The sequence below is a fragment of the Echinops telfairi genome, unplaced genomic scaffold (genome assembly GCF_000313985.2).
Source record: "Echinops telfairi isolate 266 unplaced genomic scaffold, ASM31398v2 ScPeMD7_7468;HRSCAF=8506_0, whole genome shotgun sequence".
Classification (NCBI taxonomy): domain Eukaryota; kingdom Metazoa; phylum Chordata; class Mammalia; order Afrosoricida; family Tenrecidae; genus Echinops; species Echinops telfairi.
Genome location: NW_022111369.1, coordinates 96064604 through 96074304, shown reverse-complemented (window position 1 = coordinate 96074304; position 9701 = coordinate 96064604).

The window sequence follows — 9701 nt, the reverse complement described above, 5'->3', positions numbered from 1 at the left end:
CCCCCGACCCCCACCCCTGCCGACCCCCGGACCACCCCTGAGCCGGGCAGGAAGGGAAAAGTTGGGTGACCTTGGGGGAGGGGAGAGGAAGGAGTTGCCAGGAGGACATCCCGGGGACCTGACCGAGAATTGGGGTTTAGCAGCCACACGCTCAAAATAATAGTGGGGAGGCCCTGGGCTTCTCCCAGTGAGACCAAAAGGTGAAGCCTAAACGGCCAGTGGGCGCGGAGCCGGGATACTGGCTAGATAACCCCGGGAGGGGCCTGTGCCAGGGGCTTTGAGGAGCACTGGATTTTGAGTAATTATTCATTTTGAAGGGAAGAAGTGAACTGAACGCTGCCCCTGGGCCCAGGGGGCTGGCTTGGCTTATCTTGTGCCAGGAGCTGTAGGACCTGTCCAGGGGTCCCCAGTCCCATCCATCCTCCAGACTGGAGCAGTGTGGGCAAAAATGCTGCTGCTGAGGCATGGGGGTGCTGGCATGGCATTGAGGCAAAAACCAAGCAAACCCACTGCCCATCAGCCAGTTCCGACTCTAGGACAGAGCAGAACCGCCCCCGTGGGTTTCTGAGACTGTAACTCTTTACAGGAGAAAAAGACTCATCTTTCTCCCTAACAGAGGCTGATGGCGCGGAAGTACTGACTGACCTTGCAGGCCGCAGCCCAATGCTGACTACTGGGGAGGTCTCCCACGCTCAGCAAGCTGGCTGCCTAGTCTGCCCTACCTGGAAAGACTGGTGCTGGATGGCTTAAACTCAAGGTTGACATTTCAAAGCTACCCTGCAGAGCCCAGGAAAAAAGGTCTGGCAATCTGCTCTCTTAAAGAGGCCAAGAAAAGGCTATGGGTTTACCTGCACTGAAATAGACTTTGGGTTTTGTTGTTTTAAGCGAATAGAGCTAGAGGGTGTGGTACGTGATCCAAGACAGGGTACATTTAATCTCCTACCCCTGTGCGTCAGCTCCTGTCAGCTCCCTTCATTTATAGGCAGGCAGGCAGAAGCCCAGAAAGGATGGTGTCAGCAGGGAGGGGGATGGGAGCCTGGGCTGATGGAGTGGCATATGTTCCTAAACTTACTTGGCCTCCTGCGCCCTTTCAGAAAAACAATTACTCAGCACCTCTCCCTGGCACAGGTGCAAACAAATCTGTCTTGGAAAAAGTACAGCCAGAATGCTCCTGAGAGGCAGGAGTCTTGGACACATTTTTAGGAGAGACCAGTTCCTGGAGAAGGATATCCTATTGGATAGAGTAGAGGGACAGCAAAAGGGAGAAAGGCCCTCCAGGAGACGGAGGGCCACGGGGACTCAAACACAGGAATCATTGTGAGGATGGCGCAGGACCAAGGACTGTTTTGTTCTCCCGTGCTTACAGGGTCACTGAGTCAGAACTGACTTGCTGGAACCTAACAACCACCACACCACCACTGCCTGGTAATTAAAAGCTTTTGTGCTGTACCCCATCATCCAGGATAAAGTGTAGGTATCTCAGTTTGCAGCCCCCCAGGATCGTTCTGGTGCCCCCCCCCAGGGGGTGGTATCATCTGTCCACTTGGGAAAACCCTGGGTTACTGGGTTTTGTTGGGCCTCTCTTCTTCTGGTTGTGTAGTGGTTATGAGTTGGGCTGAGATCCTCATGATCAGCAATTCAAAACCACCAGCAGCTCCATGGGAGGAAGACGGGGCTTTCTACTCCCCTAAACAGTTACCGTCTCAGAAACCCACAGGGGAGTGGTCTTTATGAGTCAGCATTGACTCGATGGCAGTGAGTTTTAGAGTTTTCCTTCTCCATAAGTTTGGTATAACAAGCTTGATTCTTACCAGGGGGATCACGTCTGTAATCAAAGAAACAGATAACAGTAGAATCGAAATGGGGGCTAATAACCCAAACCACTCAGAGTGGACACTTGGACACACCCCAAAGAAAGTTCACCAGGCAAGGACAACACCCCCCACGGAAAGCTAGATCCGGTGATGTGGCTCTAAGTGGCGAACAGTAGACATCATGGATAGGATTGTTTCCTCACCACTCACTGCTGTCACTCTCTGTCAGCCTGAGGCAAATTTGGGCCTCTTAGGGAGGGGACAAAGGGACAGGCCACACCCCAAAGATCACCCCCAAATCCAAAACCCATTGTCATTGATCGGTTCCAATTAATTCATTGTGACCCTTGAGGACAGAGAATTACCCCATGGAGTTTTTGAAGCTGTAAATCTTTACAGGAACAGAGAACCTCATCTTCTCTGAGTGGGGTTGAACCCTCAATCTTGCGGTGAGCAGCCCAATGCTTAACTCACTGTGCCAGCAAGACTCCAACTAGCTAGGTGGTGATCCTAAAGAAGTGATTTCTACAAGGTTACATGGAGGTCACAGGCTGACCAAAAGGGATTCAGGAGGTGTGTTAGACAGGGTTCCCTAGAGAAACAAAACCAGGACACTTATGGTTTTATATATATAGCAAACAGTTGAGTCTTCCATAGAGCAATGCAGGCAGTCTGGCCAGAGGCAGCAAATAGCAAGGTGGATCACCAACAGCCAGATGACAGGATCCAACAGTCCCAAGCTCAAGCAATGTACACACCAGCAGTGTGGTGAAGGAGGTCTCAAAGGAGCCTCAAGCTCTAGTGACACGATCCACGGGTTGGGTGTCCCACAGGTAGTGTACCTCACAAGTTGAGGCAGCTAAGGCAGCCACACACTGGTCAGATCACCAGAGAGAAAGAGGCGGGGCTCGCCGAGTCATTTATCTCTTTGCCCTCCAATCAAACTGCGACGTTCTTAATCCCACATGTTCTTATTGGCCAGGTTGGCATGATAAACCTACCTGTCATAGGAGGTAACGGTGAGCTAGTGGTGGACAACTGCATAGTGAGGGTGCTTCTCAGGTTGGATATTCATTGCAGATCGCCATATACCCAGTGCCGGCATCAGAGTTAAACCATCCACGGAACCCAAAACCCAACTCACTGTCATCAAGTGAAGTCCCACTCGTGTTGCTGTGATTAGGTGCCATGGAGTGAATTCCCGTGCATAGTGACCCTATGCACAAGAACACCATCCTGCACCATCCTCACAATTGTTCTTAGGTTTGAGCCCATTGTTGCAGCCATGGTGTCAAACCACCTTGTCAAGATTCTTCCTCTTTTTCTCTGCCCCTCTGTTTTACCAAGCATGATGTCCTTTTCCAGCAACTGGTCTCTCATGACAATGTGCCCAAAGTACATGAGACAAAGTCTCACTGTCCTTGCCTGGAAGGAGCACTCTGGCCGTACTTCTTCCAAGACAGATTTGTTTGTTCTTTTGGTACTTTCAACATTCCTCGCCAGCACCACAATTCAAAGGCATCTGTCCTTCTGACTCATAGCCACTCTGTAAAGCAGACTAGACCTGCCCCTGTGGATTTATGAGATGGCAACTCTTTACAGCAGTAGACAGTCACATCTTTTTCCCAATGAGTGGCTGGTGGTTTTTAACTGCTAATGTTGTGATTAACAGCTGACTCACAACCCCTACACTGATCATCGTTTAATTCCCTCCCCTGAGATGTGGGTGTCCCCATTTTACAGATAGGAAAATGAATCTTAGAGATGGCTCCTTCTTGCTCAAAGATGAATAGGATGCAGCCAGGAGAACCAGACTCCAGACAGCTGCTAGGTTGCCATGGGCCACAATGCTGGACACTCAGACCACAGGCCCAAGTCAGGGGACCTACGGTCATGAGTGGATGTGTGATATGTCTGAGAGATGGCTGACTTTGAAGGGATGTGCTCCTGCTTTATTGATAAAAGAACAAATACAAAACCAAAAAAATCAAATTCACTACCATCAAATTGATGCCAATTCACAGTGGCCTTATAAGACAAGGTAAAACTGTCCCTGTGGGTTTCTGAGACTAACTCTGGATGGCAGCAGGTGTTTTTCTCCCTCAGAGCAGCTGGGGGTGTCGAACTGCTGACAGTGTGGTTAGCAGCCCAACTCTTGACCACTATGCCACCGGGGCTCCACAGAAAAGAGAGGCCTGAGCCTTTAGAAGACAGCTTGCTGTCCAGGAAAGGAGATGCCGATTGCAGCTGCTCTGGAGTTGAGTTAGGGAGAAGCATGGGGTGGCTAAACTCTCTGACCTGGGAATCAGACTGGTTTGAATTTATTCCCCAACCCTGCCACGTAAGCTGGTCAGTCTGGGCTCTGACTCCTGGGGACCTCTGGTAGGTCAGGACAGAACAATGTTCCGCATGCAGGGTTTGGGGTGGCTGAGTTTGTAGAAGTAGACGATGACCAGGCCTCTCTTCCATGGTACCAGGGGTGATCTTGAACCTCCCACATTCCGGCTAGCTACTGAGAGCTTCACTGTTTGCCCTGCTCAGCAACTCTGCTCTACCACTTAAACCAAGCCAGGCCCAATGCCATTGAGTCAGTTCTGACTCACGATTACTCCAAGGATCACAGGCTCGGACTTGTCCTCAAGGCTTTTCTTGGCTGACATCCTCCCGGGAGCCGACCAACAGGCTTGTTTCAGCTGTACTGCTGAGTGGGCCCCAACCACCAACTTTTCCTTAAGCAGCTGTGATGACGGGGGATCTTGTCAACTAGACACTCCTGGGTAAAGGGAGGGGAGGAGCCCAAGCAAGCTAGCAGTCAAATCCTCTTTGGCCCTTCCCCTTCTGCTGGAGATGGACCTGGATCTCCTTCCTCGTTCTCCAGTTGTGTTTCCTGCCGATCTCAGGAACCATCAGCGGGCTACCAATGGCGGCTTCCTTCAGCCTACCTCGGGTTCATTCACCACTGCGTCCGCCAGCCTGTGCCCTCCACCACCTCTGCTTCGTCATCTGCTTCCTGTTCATCAGCTTCCACAAGTCAGGAGGAGCCTGGCTTGCACCAGGCAGGACTTAGCTGTCTTGCCAAGCCATTTCTCAATATCAATCTCTTTCTCCATATAAACACATACCAGTGTCACCGATTTTGCCTCTCTAGAGAACCCATGGACAGAGCACCCAATTTCAAACCCCTGTGGCCACCCAGGAACCTCCCTGCCACTTACTAACTTGGCCATCTTGGGCCTCGATTTCCCCAGCTGTAAAATGGGAAATAGTAGTACTCATCCTATGGAACAAAAGGTGATCAAGGATGTAAAAAAGGCTGAATGTTACCCAGAGGGACTAGGTTCACAACTCTCCATGACCCTGCAGGCCAGGAAATTCTCAGATAGGCCTGGGGTTTGCCGGAAAGAGACACACGGTAGGGGCCCATGGAAGGGACTAGTGGACGTGTGTGTCACTATGCCCATCAAGGAAATGGGTTCCGTTAGTGTCCTGGTCCTCAATCTTGAGTCGTACACACGGCGACCCCGAGGAGGCGCTTGGCAATGCCTGGGAGTACTTCTGGTTATCACACCGGGGAGATGCTAGCGGGCTCTAGTATCCAGAGGGCAGGGATACTAAGAAGCACCTTGCATTGCACAGCAAAGATCTATCCAGGCTGAGATTTCACCGGTGCCGAGGTTAAGAAGCCCTGGAAAGGCCACTGCCAGGGATTGCAGAGCCGCTGATTCCAAAGCTCAGCCACTCCTGAATAAATGCAGGTCCCGCTTCTTTCCCACCCCATCATGACGACAGCCTTACCGGCCCCCAGCTCAGACGAGCTCCAGCCGGGCCTCTCCTATCTGACGAGCGAAAAAGCTTCCCGGAGGCAGGCCACAGAGAGAAGGCTTGGTGGAGTGGGCGAGCCGGCAGGCTTGACATTTCTTTCGGCTCTCTTAGAGCCACTAAGTAAGGGAGCGCTTGTCGAGTATCAGGCGCGGTTTATAAATCAAGATATAAAAATGGAAATGCAGATGATTTTGGTTGGGTTCCAAGATCTTCCGCAGTTTTTAAAAGACCCAAACTTCACAGACAGAGAGACACAATCTGCTTCCAGGAAATAGCGAGGGCATTCACAAGTGCCCAATCGTTTCTTCAGCGGCACCCTTACCCACGCTGGGTCCTCCTGCAGAGGGTGAAATGAGACAGGACATCTGAGTGCTCGGCCAGGTTCCACCCTGCGTGATGGTGGGCATTGTTGCTGTTGCTGTCTGGCCAGCTTCGACTTCCAGGGCCCCTGTGTACAGTCGAACAAAGCCCAGCCTGGCCCCGTGCCAGCGTCACAATCATTGGAATGCTCTAGTCCTTTGTTGCAGCCTCTGTGCTTTCTGAGTACAGTCTAAGCCAGGAGAGCTCATCTGCCAAAGCTACAATATTCAGTTGTGAACCATTGTGTTTTTATTGGCTAATTATCGGAAACTGATAACCACACCTTCCTTCCAATCAGTCTTACCCTGGAGGCTCCTCTGAAACCTGTTCGCCATGGGTGACCTTGATGGTATTTGAAATGTCAGCACCACAGAGCCTGTAAGCCACTACAATATGACAAACTGGCCGACGGGTGGTGGGCATAAATGTTGCCCCTGGCAGGTGCCAGCGGCTTGATTCTGACTCAGCCACCTATGCACAACAGAATGAAACACTCTCCAGTGTGTGTGTGGGGGGACATCCTCACAATGTTGTGATGTTAGAGCCTAATGTTACAGCCGCTGTATCAATCCATCTCATTGAGAGCCTTCCTCCTTTTTCTGCTGACCCTCTACCATGCATGATGTCCTCCGCCAAGCACTGGCTCCGTCCTGATAGCATTGTCCAGAGCGGGTGCGATGAAGCCTCGCCTGCCTTATTTCAAAGGAGCATGCTGGCTGTACGTCCTCCAAGTGAGACTTGGTCCTGTGTCAGTCCACGGCATGTCCAAGAGCCTTCATGAGCACCATGGCTCAGACGCATCAGTTCTCCTGCAGTCTTCTTAATTCGTTGTCCCAGCAAAACTCCGTATCGCAATCTCCAGCTTCGTTTCTATCACCGAGGCCATATTTTCCCAACTACCGCTCCTTCCTCTTTGTTTCCAACGTTTGCATTCCAATTGTCAGTAATTATCTATGCATATTGGCCGCATGTTTGATCAATTTCTTCATCACTAGCTTTAGTGGTTGGTGCATAAATGTGAGTAATAGTTGTATTGAGAGGATTTGTTTGCATGGGATAGATTTTATCTTATCGCAGGCAGGATTATCTTGAAAAGTTCCTTTTGATGATGAATGTGATGCCATTCCTAGCACAGTGCGTCAAATGAGTGTTTGATTCAAAGTAACCAATACGAGTCCATTTCAGCTCACCAGCGCCTAGCATATAGATCTTTGGAGTTCCATTTCATTCTTGACAACTTCCAATTTTCACCGATTCATGATTCGCACATTCCAAGTTCCAATTACTACTAGATGTTGGCAACTGTTCTTCTCGTTTTGAGTTGTGCCCTGTGGGCAAATGAAGGTCCCCAAGGCTTTCCTCACTCAGGCTTCGCCCCATCCACGTCCTTATGGCCAACTCCTCAGTGACATGTCCGGGGCTTTCCTACCTGAAGGAGCCATCCTCTAGCACTATCTCTGACAACGCCCTGCCTCTCTCAGGAGGCTATCAGTAGCTGACAATGTGTCAATGCTCCTTGTAGGGTTTTCAGCGGCTAATTCCTCAGAGGTGAACAATTCCTTCTTCATAGTCTGATCTTAGCCCAGAAACTCTGCTGAAACTTTGGGTGATCCTGCTGGCATTTGAAATACCAGTGACATAGTTTCCAGCATCACAGCAACACACAAGCCACCACAGTTCAAGAAGCTGACAGACAATGGGTGGAAGGATAGTCAAAGAATACTGACTGCCATCCGATCGATGCTGACTCATAGTAGCCCCCTGCAGATTTGTGAGACCGTAAGGGTTTACAGGAACAGAAAGCCTAGTCTTTCTCCTTTAGAGCTGCTGATAGTTTTGAACTGCTGATCATGTGGATCGCAGCCCAATGTATAACCACTATACCACCAGTGCTCCATTATCAAAGAAGAGGAGGAAGATGTGAAAGAGGTAGTTAATTCCTTCACAAACAAATGACTCCTTTGCCATGAAATCAGAACTGACTAATGCCCCTCTGCCATCATTGAACATTTTGATCCAAGGTTCTGTAGAGGAATCCTGAGCAAAATGTTGGAAACATGGAGACAAGAATTTCAAATTCTCATGGAATCCAGGCTTTCTAAATGCTCAAAGGCTGGGTGGATCCAGTCCCTCGAGGAGGACATCATGTTTGGTAAGGTGGAGGGGCAGCGAAAAAACAAGAAGGCCTTTGACGAGATGGATCAACATAGTGCCTGCAACAATGGGCTCAGACAAGTGAACAATTGTGAGGATGGGACAGGACTGGACAGTGTTTTGTTCTGCTGTGCACAGCATCGCCGTGGGTCAAAACCAACTCAGTGTCAACTAACTACAACAACAATGACAATGATGTGGAACCACATGACAACAGCACGGGGAACGGTGGGACAGAAGCTGAGCAGGAGTGAGTTTGTGCTCGTGGTGAAGGGACAGTTCAGGAAAGGAGGCCAAGACCCAGAACAATCACATCCATGTGAATGAGGGGGAGGGCAGAGTGGAGACCCAAAGCCCGTCTGTAGACAATTGGACATCCCCTTACAGAAGGGTCACAAGGAAGAGACGAGCAAGCCAGGGTGCAGTATAGCACTGACGAAGCATACAACTTTCCTCTAGTTCTTTAATGCTTCCTGCCCGCCCCTTAAGTATCATGACCCCAATTCTACCTTGCAAATCCAGCTAGACCAGAGCATATACACCTGGTACAGATAAGAGCTGGAAACACAGGGAATCCAGGACCGATAAACCCCTCAGGACCAATAATGAGAGTAGCAATACCAAAAGGGTAAAGGGACGGTGAGGGGGAAATAGGGGAACCGATCACAATGATTGACACATAATCCCCTCCCAGGAGGACAAACAACAGAAAAGTAGGTGAAATGAAACAGCAGTCAGTGTAAGACATGAAAAAAATATATATAAATTATCAAGGGTTCATACGGGAGGAAGGGTGAAAAATGAGCTGATACCAAGGGCTCAACTAGAAAGAAAATATTTTGAAAATGATTATGGCAACATATGTACAAATGTGCTTGACACAATGGATGGACTTATGGATTGTGATAAGAGCTGTAAGAGCCCCCAATAAAATGATCTTTTTTAAAAAGAGAGAGAAAGAAAAGGAGGCTGAGAATGGCTGCAGAACACGAGGAATGTAGTCAATGGTGGAAACTGGAGATCTGGTGTATGTATTGTTGTGCGTGTCTCCAACAACAACAAAACATGAAATAAAAATGTGGGATAAAACCCACTGTAGAACCCAGTTCTCCTCTGACGTACAAGGGGGGTTGCTAGGAGTCTGGACCACGGCAACTGCAACGGGACCAAAGAGCACACTCTCTGGACTCCCATCCCTTAGCTCCTCAGAGTCTAGTCTGAAGAGATGCTGGACCAGTGGACGAGCACTGACTGCCCCCAGGGAGAGACTTCGGTGGGTCTCCTGGTCTCCGGCTTTGATTCCCCCTCTCCTGCAACTGAAGGAAGGCAGCGCCAGTGCATATCTGACCCGTCCCGCGGGCCATTAAACAACGTGGATACCTGAAAGAGGGACTGGGAATGAAGAGGGGCAAAAGACGCGAGAAATGGAGGCAAGACAGGAGTCTGATCAAGCCTCAATTTATTGAGCAGAAGGCAGGGGCTTAAATACCCTATGGTGGGCGGGTAACATTACATCATATGCTAATAAAGTGTAATGAATACCCAATGGTG